The following is an 18993-nucleotide window of genomic DNA, read 5'->3' on the forward strand; positions in this document are numbered from 1 at the left end:
TTGTTGACAATTATCTATATGATAAATAAGTTGGGAGGCGAAACATTAAGCCCCTATCTTTCTCTGTGTTCGATGGATGCTATTTGTTCTAAAAATATGCTTTGAGTGGTAGCAATCATGGAAGACTATATGATAGTTGAGTATGTGGGATTTGCTAAATCAAAGCTCTTACATAGACCTTTCCTGAAAAATAAGATGAATTGCAATTGTTTGATGACTGAGAACTGTTTGTTAGTTTTCAAGAAAGTTTATGATCTATACTTTAACATGTGAATAGCTTGTTACTTGATCATGAGAAGCTTTATGATATGAGCTACTGTTATGACATATAATGATGCTAGAAAAGGTTATTGAAATTATCATTGATCAAACTTGTGCACCTACTAGCATTCACACTTCATAAATTATTTCTTTTATCATTTACCTACTCGAGGACGAGTAGGAATTAAGCTTGGGGATGCTGATAAGTCTCCAACGTATCTATAATTTATGAAGTATTCATGCTATTATATTATCCTTCTAGGATGTTTTATATGCATTTATATGCTATTTTATATGATTTTTGGGACTAACCTATTAACCTAGAGCCCGGTGCTAGTTTCTGTTTTTTTCCTTGTTTTTGAGTTTTACAGAAAAGGAAAACCAAACGGAGTCCAATTGAGCTGAAATTTCACAGAGATCATTTTTGGACCAGAAGAAGCCCACGGAGTACCGGAAGTGGGCCAGAAGAGCCCCGAGGCCACCACGAGCGTGGGGGGCGCCCTACCCCCCTGGGCGCGCCCCCTGCCTCGTGGCCGCCTCGGGGACCCCCCTGACTTGTTCCCGACTCCAACACCTCTTATATAACCCCAAACTTCCAGAAAGAAACCTAGATCGGGAGTTCCGCCGCCGCAAGCCTCTGTAGCCACCAAAAAACAATCGGGGCCTTGTTCCGGCACCCTGCTAGAGGGGGGATCCCTCATCGGTGGCCATCTTCATCATCCCGGCGCTCTCCATGATGAGGAGGGAGTAGTTCACCCTCGGGGCTGAGGGTATGTACCAGTAGCTATGTGTTTGATCTCTCTCTCTCTGTCTCGTGTTCTTGATTCGGCACGATCTTGATGTATCATGAGCTTTGCTATTATAGTTGGATCTTATGATGTTTCTCCCCCTCTACTCTCTTGTAATGGATTGAGTTTTCCCTTTGAAGTTATCTTATCGGATTGAGTCTTTAAGGATTTGAGAACACTTGATGTATGTCTTGCATGTGCTTATCTGTGGTGACAATGGGATATTCACGTGATCTACTTGATGTATGTTTTGGTGATCAACTTGCGGGTTCCATAACATTGTGAACTTATGCATAGGGGTTGGCACCCGTTTTCGTCTTGACTCTCCAGTAGAAACTTTGGGGCACTCTTTGAAGTTCTTTGTGTTGCTTGAATAGATGAATCTGAGATTGTGTAATGCATATCGTATAATCATACCCACGGATACTTGAGGTGACATTGGAGTATCTAGGTGACATTAGGGTTTTGGTTGATTTGTGTCTTAAGGTGTTATTCTAGTACGAACTCTTGAATAGATCGATCCGAAAGAATAACTTTGAGGTGGTTTCGTACCCTACAATAATCTCTTTGTTTGTTCTCCGCTATTAGTGACTTTGGAGTTACTCTTTGTTGCATGTTGAGGGATAGTTATATGATCCAATTATGTTATTATTGTTGAGAGAACTTGCACTAGTGAAAGTATGAACCCTAGGCCTTGTTTCCTAGCATTGCAATACTGTTTACGCTCACTTTTATCGCTTGCTACCTTGCTGTTTTTATATTTTCAGATTACAAAAACCTATATCTATCATCCATATTGCACTTGTATCACCATCTCTTCGCCGAACTAGTGCACCTATACAATTTACCATTGTATTGGGTGTGTTGGGGACACAAGAGACTCTTTGCTATTTGGTTGCAGGGTTGTTTGAGAGAGACCATCTTCAACCTACGCCTCCCATGGATTGATAAACCTTAGGTCATCCACTTGAGGGAAATTTGCTACTGTCCTACAAACCTCTGCACTTGGAGGCCCAACAACGTCTACAAGAAGAAGGTTGCGTAGTAGACATCAAGCACGTTTGTCCATTTTTCTCGGGCGAGCGGTTTTTTCACCTCGGCTATATATATACCCCTCACCCTCCTCAGACTGCGTTTACCCTGCTCGACCTCACTTCCCCTCGCTCGAGCTTCCAGACCTAGCGCCGCCGCTACTTCCATCGTCGCCGGTGAGGAAGAGCTTCACTGCCTCGACCTCATCGCCGTCGTACTCGCACCGGCCCCGGATTTCTTCTCTCCACCGCCGCCGTAGTTGTCTTCCTCTGCCAAGTTAGGGCGTGGAAGATCTGAACTGACGAACTTCCAATCTACTACTCCCAGTTCGTCGTGTTCTTCGTCAAGGGTAATTAAAAGCTACTTTTACTGCCCTTGTTGATTCTGATGATTTCTACAAAATCTTCAAAAGGTGTTTATTCTTCAACTTCCACACTTTAAACACCTCACACAAGCATTTTGTTCTTGATCTATTTCTCTTAAGCAACATTTTTCTTCAAGATTCCTCAATTGTGTGGATTTTCAATCTATACAACTCTGGAACCTAAGTCAAAAAGCGTTTAGTGAAATTCCTCAAGACACCACTGGTCAAATTCTTCAAACTTGTTCCTTTTTGCAAGAACTTCTGAGAACGCATATGACCTCTCCAAATTATTCACACCTATACTCTGTTCACAGGTACACATGTCCGCTGCTGAATCACTAGGTTCTCATCAACTTAACTCATTTGCAGCGTTCCTCGAAGACAAATTGCATACCTCTTCAGAGAACTCAATTGTTCAAAATCCTCAGCTGAAGAATATGGAAGATGGCAAGAAACCTCAGAAGGGAGGCAAGAAACTCGAAGTCAACACAGTGTTTGAGATCCCTGATGACATTTATGAAGAATATTGTACTCCTGATGAGGCCAAACATGGCAAGGAAAACAAGAATCAGCGCAAGGTGCGCATACAAAGGATTGAACGGAGATGGGCAAGGGAATGGAGGGATTACCGATATGTCACTCCAAAGTACATGAAGAAATTTGCTCTTCACCCTCCTTGCCCAAGACCTCCACTGGCACCTGGCCAAATTGCTGATCCCACCAGTCTCAAGCGCGGTGAGGACTATCCTAATGAATGGGCTAAACGGCAAGCCAAGCTAGCCAAGATGGCTAAGGAAGCTATGAGGAAATTCAATGAAGACTCTGCTGCTGCCACTGCTGAGGCCTCTGCTAGCAGGCCTAGGAAGGCCATGGCCAAAAAGCCTGCACACAAGCCCAGTTCCTCTGCAATGCCCTCACGGCCAAGCTCATCCATGCCCTCACGGCAAATTCCTCAAGCTGCTCCAGTTCCTCCTATTGCAAAGTCCTCAGTTGCTCCGACAAAGTCCTCAGCACCTGTGCATCTCGCCTCGTGTCAAAGGACCACAGTCATCTCAATTGCCTCAGGAGCCTCTACAAGTTCTTCAGCTCCTCCGCAATCTTCAACAGGCCCTACTTTGCTGAAGACCAAGGCTACTGCTGGACGAGGTTCTAGACCAAGTACTCATAAGAAGCAGGTTGCCTTCCATGTACCATCCAGTGAAGATGAAGCTGATGATGAAGAACTCGCTGAAATCATCAGAGACAGACAACAAAGGGCCCCTAGAGCCAAAGGAAGTGAAGTGCCTCTTCTGCTGGATCCCAAGTTGATCCTTGAGTACATTGATCTCTGGCACAAGGACCCCAATACTCCTATGCCTGACTTCAAGCTCACTCCTGGCCAAAGTCACATGCTGACCGCCTTTATAGGCGAAGAAAAATGGAAGTTTGGGAAGGCCAGGCAGCTGAAGAAAGCTCAATACAAGAAGGAGAGCTTTCTGAACAAGAACGTTGTCAAAATGACAACTGATGAACTTGTGGCTGCACAAGCTGAGATCAAAGGACTCAGTGATGAATTTGATGCCTACCGTACAGATTGGCTTGGAGCCAAAGTCAGATTTGTGAAAATGGCTGAAAAATCCACTTCCAATGTTGCTGCATCATCGCAACATGAATCTCCTCAGGCTGAAGCATCTACCCAGCAAACTGAAGAACATGCCAGCACCACTGATGAAAATTAGGCTACTGATGAAACTGCAAGTACCAGGGCTGAGGAAGACATTTCAGCCGCTAAAGAAATTGCCAGGGCAACCACTAGTGTTGCGCCTGAAGAACAAGCCAGGCCTGCTAAAGCATCTGCCGTTGTGCCTGAAGAAACTGAACAAGTCAGGGCAACTGCATCAATTACGCCTGAGGTAAATGAACCAATTTCCTTTGCTCCTCCTACACCAACGCCAAGTCCTGTTCTTCCTTCTGCATCAGAAGCGAAGAAAACCAAAGCTGCGGAGCGAGCAGCTGTAAAGAAAAGCAAAGCATCTGCAATCTCAGAGTCTTCAGCACCAAAGAAGATGAAGACTTTGACAAGCTCTTTTGAGAATCCCATTGATGCTATTCCCGTCTCAAGTATGCCATCAAAGGAGATTGTTCCCTTTGGTGAGGATTATGAGATCCCAAGCGGATCAGATGAAGACGTTCCTTATGCTGCTTTGTCAGAGCAGTTGGACGAAGAAATTGAAGTGGATGATATCCCTTCAACTCCTCTGATATCATCGCCTATGCCTCAGTTCACAGCTGAAGAGGCAGGCGTTGAGGAAATTGATGATGAAGAAGAAGACGTGGACATTGGGTGCACCACTCCAGTGCTGAATGATGACTATTGGGAAAGTCATCACCCCAATTCACCCATGTTCACCCCACTGCAACAGATTCCTCAGTCCCCAGTCCAAACTGAAGAAGTTCAAATGGGCTCTGATGAACCTCAAGCTTCACTGCTCACCATTCCTGAAGAAATTCCAACCACTAGTGCTGATGCTCATGCTGCTGAAGAAGTGGAGACCCAGGCTGCCACTAAAAATGTTGACTCTGAAATTCCTCAGCCTGCGGCTCCTGAGACTGTGATTCCTGAGGCTGTGAAGACATTGACTTATACTCCTCAGCCCAAGCCGAAGAATCCCTTCTCAAAGAAGCAGATGTTCAAAGATGATGACTTCTTTCACGAGCATGTATTCTTCACTGATTACAACCCATATGACTCTGCTCGTCTTTGAAGGAAGCGTTTCTGGACATCAAGTTAGATGAATTTCTATTCTTCTCTACTTTTCGAGAAAGACAAGATCTTCGACCATGAGCATATTCCTCATGTTGACATGGAGTCCCTGCCTTGCTTCACCCCAGTCCTCAGTGTTCTTCATGATGCTGGGCTGCTCAACTTCTGCACCGACATCGTTGACTGGAATGAAGAGCTAATTCTCTAGTTCTACGCTACATTGCACATCACAGGCAACGCTGAAGATGTGAATTCATGGGTGCTGGACTAGAACACGCACTATAAAGCACCGGCCTCTGAATTGCTTCATGCCCTGCCTCTCAGTCCTCCCCTTGAAGGTGCGCGGCTCATCTACCATGAACCTGAGCTATCTGATCATTACATGCAAGTGTTGATGAAGCCACTGAAGCCTGGCCAAGCCCCAAGAACCAAATTCCTCGTGAAGGAATTGCTCTATGTGCCAAGAACCATCTACAGGATTCTGACCAAGACCCTGAGTCCTATCAAAGGCCACGATTATAATGAAGAAGAAGTCATTGGCATCATGAAGAATCTGCTATTCAACATCATCCATGGAGTTCCTGTCAACTACCATGATTTCTTCATGAGGACTCTGGCAAATGTTGCACTGTCACCTTTTGAGTTGAAGCCTTACGCTCCTTGGATTATGAGATTCCTCATATCAAGGTCTTCAATCAATTACAAGGCGGATACTCTTAACCATGGCAGCTACTTGCCCCCAATTGAAGTCCTCAAACGGGCCATTTCCTCAGCTGATGAGAAGGGCAATACCACTGTTATTGATGAAGGCACACGTCCATTGGATGGACAGTTTTGCAAAGCAGCATCCTACTCCACCAATGATGACTCTGCCACTCATGACTCTGTCGCTAATGCTTCAAAGCCAAATCCTCAAGCCACTGCTCCACGAGTGACGACTGATCGTGAGCTTCTCCTCAGTCTTCACCAGAAGGTCGATCGCAACCATAAATGGGTCAAGCGTCAGTTTGGTTCAATTCTTCAGAACATGACAATCACTCAGAATTCAGTGAAGAAGAACCATTACTACCTCCATGAAGTTTTTTATCGCATGTGGGCTGTTCTGTCTCATCTCTACGGTGAAGAAGATCTTAAACAGATGGGCTTCAAGCAGGACTTTGACTGGTCTCAGCCACCTTCGAACAAATTGAAGAAGGTCAAAGTTCCTCACTTGGTGGCCAGCTCTTATTCTTTATCGCGCGAGACTGATGAAAATGAAGACTTGTACGACACTACGGCAGGCCCTACTTCAACAACCGACCCCAACAACGCTAGCGCTCCTCCGTCGACTTCATGATGATATTCTTCAGGGGCGTTAGTCCTCACTTTTCATCCCTTTTGGTCATTCGATGACAAAGGGGGAGAAATTTGAGTTAGTCTTCAAGCGGGTCAATATGAGTTAACTCAAATTTGAGCTAAGTTACAACTCTCGTTCTTCTGAAGTCTTTGTTGGATCGAGTTGTAATCTTAACTCCGATGGTGGTCTACTACTTTCGCTATGTTCTTCTGCATGCTATTTCCTCATATATGTTAATCCACGCATGCTGAATTACATCAGTCACCATATTTCATCATGCATTTCAAATTCTTCATATCATATGTTTCGTGTATGAATTACAAGATATAGGGGGAAATCTCCAAGATTATACTCTTCGATGTGCATTGCTTCTCAAAAGCAAATTCCTCACTATGCACATCTTCAGGGGGAGTTCTTCTATATCTTGCAATCAAATTCCTCAATATCAGTATTTACACTTCATATGTTTATCCCCGTTGAAAACTTAACCTATATTGTCATCAATCACCAAAAAGGGGGAGATTGTAAGTGCATCTAGTGCCCCTTAGTGATTTTGGAGTATTGAAGACTTATAGGTTAAGGGACTAATGCGTTTGTGAGTGTACACAGGTCTATAAGTCTATGAGGAGTTTGATATTTACAGAGAAAGTCGACCCCTAAAAATGAATGTCTTCAACAGGAGACTTTGGCTTTCTGAAGACTTTGAAACTGAAGAAATTGGTGTGACCCTGAAGACATGGTATTCATGCGAGGAACATGAAGCGTGAAGACTTTTGTTTTCGTGGTTTCATTTTCTCTTTCTTGAGTCATAGGAAACACTGTACTGTTAAAGGGGGTCGAGGAAAATCTAAGGAAAAGTTTCCATGTGATACTCAACTCAAAATCCTACACCTACCAATCCCTTCGAGTGAAGCCATTGGAAATCTCATACAGTTCAGTCAATTTCTTCAGTGATAGAGACGAAGTTCTTCTGGTCTCTGAGGAATTTGTTCTGACTGAGGAGTTAGGAATTCGCCAGTGCGGATTGCCTACAAGTGAGGATCATGATAGCCCTGAGGAATTTGAGAGTCCAAATTTCCGACCGTTGCTGTGCTATGCGCTAGCTATCCCAAAATATCTACCCACCTAACGGTCATATCATTGAAGGGCATTTATGTCTTATCATGTCGGGTTGCTCCCTATGCTATAAATAGTTGCCCCCTACAACCACTAGCTGGTTGGCTGCTCCGAGAGAAACTAACACTTGTCATTGAGAGCATCCCATCCTCCGAGGACTTTGAGCGAAAATCATCAAGTGAGGAAAACCCAAACCCAAAGTGATTGAGCATCACTGAAGAGATTGTTCCTATGTGGATCCGACGCTTGTTACCTTTGAAGACTGTGCATCTTCCAGACGGTTAGGCATCATGGTATAGAGCATCCAAGAGGAAATTGTGGATCGCCGAGTGACTGAGTTTGTGAAGGTTTGGAAGTCACCTGAAGACTTAGCACGAGTGATTGGGCGAGGTCTGTGTGATCTTAGCTCAAGGAGAATACGGTGAGGACTGTGTGTCCAGGACTGTGTGTCCTCAGGTTTAAATACCTAACTGCTCCAACCAGACGTACAACTGTCACAGCAGTTGGAACTGGTCTACCGAATCACTGTCTTCACCGAGCTAACTGGTTCTATTTCCTCAACGCTTTCATTTCTTCATTACTGTGTTGTGTAATTGATCGCTACTGTTTGAAGACTTTGACTGAAGACTTTCTCAATTTCCTCAGTTCAATTTCTTCAGTCAGTGTGTCTTCAGCCTGCTTATCCTGTGTTTACGCTTTCTGTACTCTGTGCTTGTTTTCATTTCATCATGATGAATGTGCTTCTGTTCTGTTATGTTTGCATCTGAGTACTTATTCCGCTGCTAGTCGTTCGTGACTTCGGAATTTCCTCACCATGAAATTCCTCAGTGATGAATTTGTAAAAATCGCCTATTCACCCCCCCCCCCCTCTAGTCGACTTAACGCACTTTCGACATGTCGCAAAGTTAAGTCTAAAGCTCAATCCCATGGTCTTTATATGCCTCTTCCTATTCCGTATCACCCATGGGAAGATATTAGTATGGACTTTATACTTGGTTTGCCTAGAACTCAAAATGGAAAAGATTATGTATTTGTTGTTGTGGACCGTTTCTCTAAGATGGCACATTTTATTCCATGCAACAAGATAGACGATGCTTCAGATGTTGCGAATCTCTTTTGTATGGAAATCTTGCTTCTACATGGAGTGCCCAAGACTATCATTTCGGACCGCGACATCAAGTTCATTAGCTACTTTCGGAAGACGCTATGCACCAAGCTCAGAATCAAGCTTCTATTCTCTTCGACATACCATCCACAAACCGACAGCCAAACGGAGGTCACAAATCGGACGCTATCGACTCTCCTCCGCGTGTTGATCAAGAAGAACATCAAGGAGTGGGAGGAATGCTTACCCATCACCGAGTACACCTACAATCGAGCAAGACACTCTACTACCGGCAAGTCCACCTTCGAGGTCGTCTACGGATTCAATCCATTGTCCCCATTGGACATTCTACCACTACATCTACAAGAGCGCATCAACATGGACGCGAGTGCCCGAGCGAGCTATCTCAAGAAGATGCATGAAGATACAAGGCACACCATCGAGCGCCAAGTACAATGCCTCGCGACCAAGATCAACATCAACACGCGCCCCATGATATTCAACATTGGAGATCTTGTGTGGTTACACCTTCACAAGGACCACTTCTACAACGAACACAAGTCCAAGCTACTACCACGTGCCGACGGACCCTTCAAGGTGATCACATGCTACAACAACAATGCATACAAGATCAACATACCACGCGACAAGTACAACATGAGCGACGTCTTCAACATCAAGGATCTCTCTCCCTACCATGGTGATGAGGTTTTCGATCTGAGGTCAGATCTTTCCCAAGGGGAGGAGATGATGCGGAGCATCCTATGGTCATCCCCATGGACCTACTGCCGTCCCCTCAAGTGCCAACTGGACCGATGACACGAGCCGTGCAAGAGCTCTCGTGACCGAGGTGACATCTCTCCTTAGTGATATTCCATATGACCCACATGAGACATGGCTACTACCTAAAGACAGAATGCTTTGTGTGATTAGGTACGGAGAAGACCCTCTCGGAGATGCTCGTGAAGATGAACAAGTCCCAAAGTACATGGATGAAAAGGACCGACGAAAGGAACCGGAGAAAGCTCCCAGGACCTGGACATCCGGCCCCTGAAGATGTCAGCCACAACAACGACCCAGCCGAGAAGCACCTACAGGCACCGGACATCTGGCCCGACCCCTAGGAATTCGGCTCCACCCTATCGAGAGAGCAACTAGAATCAAACAGACCTGGACAACTGGCCCCGGTCCCAGACATCCGGCCCGACGCAAGCCGCCGGACATCCGGCCCTCGGCCCGGACATCTGGCCCGAGCCTACTCAGAGAGCAACCAAAGCCAGCCCGGACATCCGGCCCGACGGGAAGGCCGGGACATCTGGCCTGATGCCCGGACATCCAGCCCTCTCTGTTTGCGCACAGTAACAGGCCGAGGCCCATGTACCCTTTCACCCCCTATACTATATATACTCCTTCTTCCCCAACGTTTTAGGGTTAGTATTGTGATAGCTTATTTTGGAGATAGAGCTTTGCTCGTCCACTTGTACCCCTACTCCATTGGAGACCAAGGCCTCCTAGGAGAAGATCCCCCAAGCGGATTCAAGACCCCTTCTAGGGAAGATCCATCTAGGATTCAAGACCTCAACTCCTTCAAGGATTGCGATGAACTAGCTACCCTTTGTATCCTCTTGTGTTGACTTGGATCGTGTATCTCCTTATGTGTATGTGGATCTAGCATATGTGTGATCGTATCTTGTCTATTTGAGCGTTTTCTCTCGTGTTCTTCATGTTCTTCGCAGGATCCCCTCCAATCGTGAAAGATTGGTCCTCTAGGGTTCCACCCTACCTCACAGTGCTTCCCAAGCCAGCGTACCCACGACGGGCCAAATCCTTAGGTCCTGCAGCCGGACCTGCCCGACTCGAATGGGGACGAGGCTGGAGGCGACGAGGAAGAGGGCGGAGCCAACACGCGACTTGAAGACGCCAAAACCAGCGGGTCCAGCCACGCCAGTAAGTCTCCGATTCCTGACCCCTTGTGCGAGTGGATGGACGACGATGAAGATGACCTGAGCGGTGCCGATGGTGTGGCGCCACCGCCTAGGGGGGAGATGCCAGTGTCGCCCCTCGGAGGCGACTGCGGAAAACGATCGGAGCCAAGCCGTCTAGCAAGCCGGCGGCCGCCGAGCGGCCGCGTGAGAAGCAGTCGGCCGATCTGTGGCCGGCTGAGAAGCACCTGGCCGTGACGCAACCGGTAGGCGGAAGGAGGGTCGTCAAGAAGACGTGCCGTCTTGCCCCATCAGTGGGCCCGAGACGGACAATTCCCACGACTGTGAGGTTAGTAATTTTCCCTGCTTTTCCTTTGCTTGTCGCACTTGTTCTTTTTCTGTGTTGCTATTTTCCTTTTCTTCAAACACAGCATCCGCAACGAATGGCTAGCACGCCACCTCGGCCAAGAAAAGCCGAAGTCTATGGCAGCCCTCACGGCACTCATGACCCGCTTTTGAGCGGGAGAGGAGAGTTGGTTGGCTCGTAGTAACAACACAGCCAGCGAGACAGGCCCCTCTGAGGCCAAGAATAGCACTGGCAAGCTCCGGCGCAATAGGCACAAACTCTGAAGCAATGATAACAACACCGATGACACCACAGTCAACGCCGGATTCAGAGGCTCCAAGTCCGGCCAACGGAAGAAGCCCTACAAAAGAAACAATGAACGACCTTCCAGCCTAGACCGCATACTCGACCGTCCGTGCCAAATACATGGCACCCCGGATAAGCAAGCCAATCATACCAACAGGGATTGTTGGGTTTTCAAGCAGGCTGGCAAGTTAAATGCCGAAAACAAAGAAAAGGGATCACAAAGTGAGGACGAGGACGAAGAGCCCCGGCAGCCGAACACTGGAGGGCAGAAGAAATTTCCCCCTCAAGTCAAAATGGTGAACATGATATATGCCACACACATCCCCAAAAGGGAGCGTAAGCGTGCACTCAGGGACGTCTATGCGGTAGAGCCAGTCGCCCCAAAATTCAATCCATGGTCGTCATTCCCGATCACCTTCGATCGACGAGACCCCACTAGCATCCGCCATGGCGGTTCAGCCGCACTAGTCCTGGACCCAATTATTGACGGGTTTCACCTAACACGAGTCCTGATGGACGGTGGTAGCAGCCTTAACCTGCTCTATCAAGACAGGATGCGGAAGATGGGCATTGACCCCTCACGAATCAAACCAACAAAGACTACCTTCAAAGGAGTCATACCACGCGTTGAGGCCCGCTGTACGGGCTCAATCACGCTGGAAGTGGTCTTCGGCTCTACGGACAATTTCTGAAGTGAGGAGTTAATCTTCGACATCGCCCCATTCCGCAGCGGCTACCACGCACTGCTCGGACGAACAGCGTTTGCTAGATTCAACGCAGTGCCACACTACGCTTATCTCAAGCTCAAGATGCCCGGCCCATGCGGCGTCATACCAGTCAATGGCAACATGGAACGCTCCCTCCGAACAGAGGAGCACACCGTCGCCCTAGCAGCAGAGGTACAGAGCGGCCTTCTCAAGCAGCACCATAATGCGGCTGCCAAGCCCCTGGACACCATCATGAAGTTCTGAACTACACTGCAGCAGGACAGCAAGGCTCATCAAGAGCTCGACTAGCAATTTGGCCTCCATCCCAGTCCCGATGAGGTAGTGGCATTCGTACCACGCGTACATAATTACGCACTCGAAATTCCATGGACGTCGACGGAGGCACAAGCTAACCCGGGATCTACAGTTCGGCTAGACCGACCCCGGACACACTTTTTCCTTTCCGTTTTAGGTTCCTTTTCTCGCGAGCCTGATCATCAGCCCCTTCGAAGGATCGGCATACAAAGGGGGCATCCAGCATAGGTGCGTAGGGCAACCTCCATACGTTCTTCTTGACGGTATTTTTTACTTATTTCTCAGGACCCGCACGCTGCCTCTTCTTGATCCCGGCATATTAAATAGCCCAGGTGCTTATCGCACTATTTTTATAAGATACGCCTTGACGTATCCATTCAGTTATAATAAAAATGATTTGCGGCCCAGTTTCTGTGGTTTTCGCTTCTTACTTCATTTTATTTCGATCTGCTTAGCAGCTACATCGGTACTCTTTTGTATGTTTCATATTCGCCAGGGGCTGCTTATCGCCCCATAACACGGCAACAAAGTCCGAACACTTCTTGTATAAAAGTTCGGCACCCCGAAATTTAGCATTATATGCATTGGCTCCGAATCATGTCTTTGGTCAATAGTTGGGTTGTACGGCTCCTGTGCTTGCTACCCTACGTTCCGCTCTATCAGCTAGGGTAGTAAAGGGAGAACTACTGCCATTGTGCCCTGGCCTTGACCGGATGAGCACCTCAGTAAACAAAGCCGAAAACTGACTATCATGATACGGCGAGAGCCGGTCAGCTGTTCGAGGGTTACAAAATCGTTGGAGATTTTTTTCTGCGTCACGCGAAGGATCGGCACTTCCCGATCAGATGCTGGCAGCACCCTGGCTTGGACCAGGGGCTGCGCACTTGCTTAATCATAAAACTCCTATGGCTAAGTGAGGGTGTTTAAGCCGTATAGTCTGATTGCCTTGTTCGTTGCGCTAAACAACTCCTTCAAGGACCATATAATTGGATCAAGATTGTTTAGATCCCATCCCGAACACCTCCGTACTAATTACGTGAGGGCAGAAGCCGACGACTGGCCAACCCTCAGATTGCATATAACACGGCCGCACAGGAGGAAACAATTTAAAGCATAACGAAATTACATTACAAAACAAGCTTTGTCTTTATAATACAAGGCAAAGGACAACATGAATGTATTCATTCGAGAATATTGTCCTTCGAACATTGAGCTGCCACAAGTCGAGACCCTTCTAGGACATCCGCAAAATACTTTTCGGGTGTGCGGTGCTCCTTGCCCTCTGGCGGCCCGCTGGCCACTTCAACAGCGGTCATCTTCGCCCACCACATCTTGCAGCGAGCGAAGGCCATACGGGCACCTTCAATACATACAGAGCGCTTGATAACGTCCAGCCGCGGACAGGCTTCCACTAGCCGCCTCACAAGTCCGAATTAGCTGTCGGGCATAGCTTCGGCTGGCCATAGCCGGATTGTTAAATCCTTCATGGCTAGTTCGGCCACCCTATGCAGCTCCACCAGCTGCTTCAGCTGGTCGGTGAAGGACACGGGATGCTCTGGCGTTGCATACTGCGTCCAGAATAACTTCTCCGTCGAACCTCCTCCTTCGGCTTGGTAGAACTCTGCAGTGTCTGATACGCTACGTGGTAAATCCGCAAAAGCCCCTGGGGAACTCCGAACCCGGGTTAGTAAAAGGTATTGCTTCTCCGCATACTTGCTTTGCATCTTAAAAGCCTTACCCGCCATGATCTTCCTAGCCTCCTGGATCTCCTGGAGGGCGGTCCGGGCCTCATTCCGTGCGGTCTCCGCGCTCTGACGAGCCTTGGAGAGTTCGGCCTTTTGAGCCGACACCTCATTCTCCAAGATCTCACATTTTTTCACCGCGTCTTGGAGCTCCTGTTGGACCTCCTTGACTCGGGCCTCGAGCTTTTTTCGAGCGGCTTGCTGCTCGACGTCCTTCCCCTCGGCTTCGGCCAGAGCCTTTTTTAGGGCCTCCACCTCGGTTGCGACTCCTACACACATTTCGACATTACGTTCAATATGCAACGTTTGTTCTTTCCGAACACACAGCAAGACGATACCTACCTTGCTTCTCTTGAAGCCGCATTGTAACCTCGATGAGCTCGTTCTCGGTCCGCTCCAGCCTCTGCTTCAGTTCAGAGACTTCGGCAGCATGTGAGGTCGCGGCCAACAGCGACGCCTGCTCATGCACACATATCACGTTAGTCTCCTACACTAGATGATTGATCCTCTGTCCGGTTCCTCTTGCCGAGCACCGGACAGTGTCTCAGGGGCTACTGACTACATGGGATTTCTTTCTCTTACCTCAAAACCTGTTAACAGGCTGCCGCAGGCCTCATTCAGTCCGCTCTTGGTAGACTGAACTTTCTCAATCACCGCACCCATAAGGACGCGGTGCTCGTCCACGACGGAGGCGCTTCGCAGCGCCCCCATCAGATCATCTGACGCTCCTGGATGGACAGGAGCCACCGGTGGAGGCGGCACACCCCCCTTCAAAGGGAGCTGCTCGCCCGACTTCGGAGCCATAGGGGGCTCCGGAACCATATTCGGCTGAGGGCGATCTGGATACGGCCCTCTTCGCCAGTCTCCATGGGGACTGGATCCCCCACGTGTCCGGCAGTGGAGGTCTCGCCTTGTGGCGCCTCCCGAACAAAGTCTTGGGCTCCTCCCTTCGGAACGGTCCTTCGGGACAGCACTTCGGTGTCGTCCCCGGCCCCGGGGGAGTAAGCAGGCAGTGGCGACCTGCTCGCCATCTCCGACGAAGCCAATGAACCTCCTGAGGAGGATTGCTGGATAAGATCACGGGCCGGACTGCAATGGTGTAGTTAACTAAGTTAAAATAATAAAGAGGAAAGAGCTGATGTGTGCATCGATAAAGCCGTGTCACTCACGAGGCGGCCTGAGGCTTAGTGCAGGGACGTCGTTCCGGACTACTGTCCACGTCCCATGCGGTGTTGACCGCCAGAGCGCCCTTCCCCTTTTCGGGCGCCTCCGCCTCCAGATGCGCCGGAGCTGCCCTCTTCTTCCTCTCCTCAGGGGGGGGTTGTTTTCTACCTCTTCCTCTTCCCCGTCATTGTCCTCAGGGACAGAGAAATGAGTTTCGTCGTCTTCGGACGCTGCATCCGAAGTGCCCTACGACGGAGGCCACTCTTGGCCCCCTTTGCCTTCTTCTTGGCCTTCTTCTCCGGCGCCTTATATGGCGCCGGCACCAGCATCTTCGCCAGACGCGGGATGACTGGTTCTTCAGGCAGCGGAGCCGGACACTGGATCCGCTTCGCTCTCTCCATCCAGTCCTGAAAGAGCAGTAATAAAAGCTCAAACATCACCCTCAAAACAATTACGTTGAGGACTCATTCGAAATAACATACCTTGCTGGCGGGGTGTGTACAGTCGTGACCACGGTCTGAATCCATGGCCGGTGGTTTCTCATTGCCCTTGAAGAGCAATTTCCATGCACCTTCGTGCGTAGTCTCGAAGAGCCTCACCAGGGTCTGGTGCTTCCTCAGATTGAACTCCCACAACGGGCGGCTTCGGTGCTGGCACGGAAGGATCCGGCGAAATAACATCACCTGGATCACATCAACGAGCTTGACGCTCTTGGTTACCATGCACTGAACGCGCGTCTGCAGTGCTATCAGCTCGTCAGGGGAACACCAGTCCGGACTCTTCTCGACCCAAGAGGTGAGTCGCATAGGAGCACCGGATCGGAATTCGGCAGCTGCGGCCCAGGTGGTGCCGCGTGGTTCTGTGATGTAGAACCACTGCTTTTGCCACTCCTTTACCGTATCCACAAAGGTGCCCTTCGGCCAGGAGACGTTGGACAATTTACTCACCATTGCCCCTCCGCACTCCGCGTGCTGGCCATCCACCACCTTCGGCTTCACGTTGAAGACTTTGAGTCACAGCCCGAAGTGGGGTTGGATACGGAGGAAGGCCTCGCACACGACGATAAACGCCGAGATGTTGAGGAAGGAATTCGGGGACAGATCATGGAAATCTACCCCGTAGTAATACATTAGCCCGCGGAAGAAATGAGGGAGGAATACAACCCTCTCGTTGGGCTCCGGCGTGGGGACGATTTGTCCCTCGACCGGTAAGCGGTGGGCAATTCCCTTCGCCAAATATCCGGCCGCCCGGAGCTCAGTAATGTCCTCCTCCTTGACGGAGGAGACCATCCACTTGCCCTGACAACCGGATCCGGACATGGTTGCTTGAGTGGAAAGGAGATGAAAACTTGGGCGCTGGAGCTCGAGATCGGGAAGGCGGAGATGGAGAGAAAGCGTGAGAAGAGGAAGAGGGGATCCTTATCCTCTTATAAAGGCAGCAAACATTAGACGCCTCCTCGCTCTCCTTAAGATTCGCCTATTCCCAAAGGCTGTGCAAACGGCACGGTTGGGTTACCCATGCCCGCATCGATGAAAATTCCGCAATAAGGGGACACGATCTGTGCTTCGACAAGACGTGCCAATAGCGACCGCATCTTGAAACGTGGGACAAACGGTTCGAAATTATGACCGAACGGACGTAATGCGGAAAGCTGTTGGCAGATGGAACTTGTGTGGAATAAATATATTCTCTCTGCGGTTGTGCATGGTGTGTAACAGGTCCAGATACAATCATCGCGTCCGAAGACTATCTTGGAAGTTCGGAAGAAGGGGAACCCGCCTTGCAATGCCGAAGACAATCTGCGCGCCGGACTCCTCGTCATTGAAGCCAGGTTCAGGGGCTACTGAGGGAGTCCTGGACTAAGGGGTCCTCGGGCGTCCGGCTTGTTACTCATTGGGCCGGACTGATGGGTTGTGAAGACACGAAGACCGAAGACTATACCCGTGTCCGGATTGGACTCTCCTTGGCGTGGAAGGCAAGCTTGGCGACCAATTATGAAGATTCCTTCTTATGTAACCGACCTCATGTAACCCTAGATCTCTCCGGTGTCTATAAATCGGGGAGCATAGTCCGGATAGGACAGATTCATTACCATATACTCATAGGCTAGACTTCTAGGGTTTAGCCATTACGATCTCGTGGTAGATCAACTCTTGTAATACTCATATTCATCAAGATCAATCAAGCAGGAAGTAGGGTATTACCTCCATAGAGAGGGCCCGAACCTGGGTAAACATCGTGTCCCCCGTCTCCTGTTACCATCGATCCTAGACGCACAGTTCGGAACCTCCTACCCGAGATCCGCCGGTTTTGACACCGACAGCTGCCGCCATGGATGACACCAACGCCTTAGAGCCGGCGCGGATTGATGCCGCCGCGGCCACCACGTAAAGCTTTTATCTTTTCCTGTCTTTTTGTTTTTATGCTCGAACTTTTGATTATTTGGCAAGTCCACCCACTGGGTGTAAGTTTATGTAATGAACTTTTGGCCGTGAGCCTTTGTTGTATATAAATGCATGTGCTTTCGATCTGTGATTGTTTCCTGTCGGCAGGCGGCTTGCTTTTCCCTTTGACCTTAGGCCACTTTTCTTGCTCATTTCCTCCTTCGACTTCCTCCCCGACAGTCGGACAGCCTGGAGACGGTCCGCGGCTGGGACGGGGAGTTGGACTTGGAAGAAGACGTACAATACTTGGGCTTTTTAGGACTTGAGCGCAAGCGAAACACCCACAAGGTTGGTTGGCTGTGATGACCCACAAGTATAGGAGCTCAATCGTAGTATTTTCGATAAGTAAGAGTGTCGAACCCAATAAGGAGCAGAAGAAAATGAAAAGCGATTTTCAGCAAGATATTTTTTGTAAGCACTAAAATTATCGGTGATAGATAGTTTGATAGCAAGGTAATTTGTAATGAGCGACAAGTAGCAATAGTAACAAAGCTGCAGCAAAGTAGCCCCATCCTTTTTGTAGCAAAGGACAGGCTGGAACTTTCTCTTATAGCAAGTAAAGCGCTTTTGAGGACACGGGAATTTTATCTAGTAACTTTCACTATGTTTGTTCGATTCGCGTTCGCTACCTTGATAATTTGATATGTGGGTGGACCGGTGCTTGGGTTCTGTTCTTATTTGAACAAGCCTGCCATTTATGATTACCCCTCTCGTAAGCATCCGCAACTATGAAAAAAGAATTAAGATAAATCTAACCATAGCATTAAACATATGGGTCCAAATCAACCCCTTACGGAATAGCGTATAAACTAGGGTTTAAGCTTCTATCACTCTAGCAATCCATCATCTAATTACTACTCCACAATACATTTCCTTAGGCCCAAAGATAGTGAGGTGTAATGCAGTCGACGTTCACATAACACCACTAAGAAGTAACAACATACATATCATCAAAATATCGAACGAATACTGAATTCATATGATTACTTATGACGAGACTTCTCCCATATCCTCAAGAACTAAAGTACTACTCACAAATCATATTCATGCTCAAGATCAGAGGGGTATTGAATATCATTAAGTATCTGAACATATAATCTTCCACAAAATAAACCAACTAGCATCAACTACAAGAACCAACTAGCATCAACTACAAGATGTAATCAACATTATTAGCAACCCGTAGGTACCAATCTGAGGTTTTGAGACAAAGATTGAATACAAGAAATAAACCAGGCTTTAAGATGAGATGATGTTGGTGAAGACGTTGATGAAGATTAACCCTCCCACGATGAGAAGGTT

Source organism: Triticum aestivum, chromosome 1D (genome assembly GCF_018294505.1).
Source record: "Triticum aestivum cultivar Chinese Spring chromosome 1D, IWGSC CS RefSeq v2.1, whole genome shotgun sequence".
Taxonomy (NCBI): Eukaryota; Viridiplantae; Streptophyta; class Magnoliopsida; order Poales; family Poaceae; genus Triticum; species Triticum aestivum.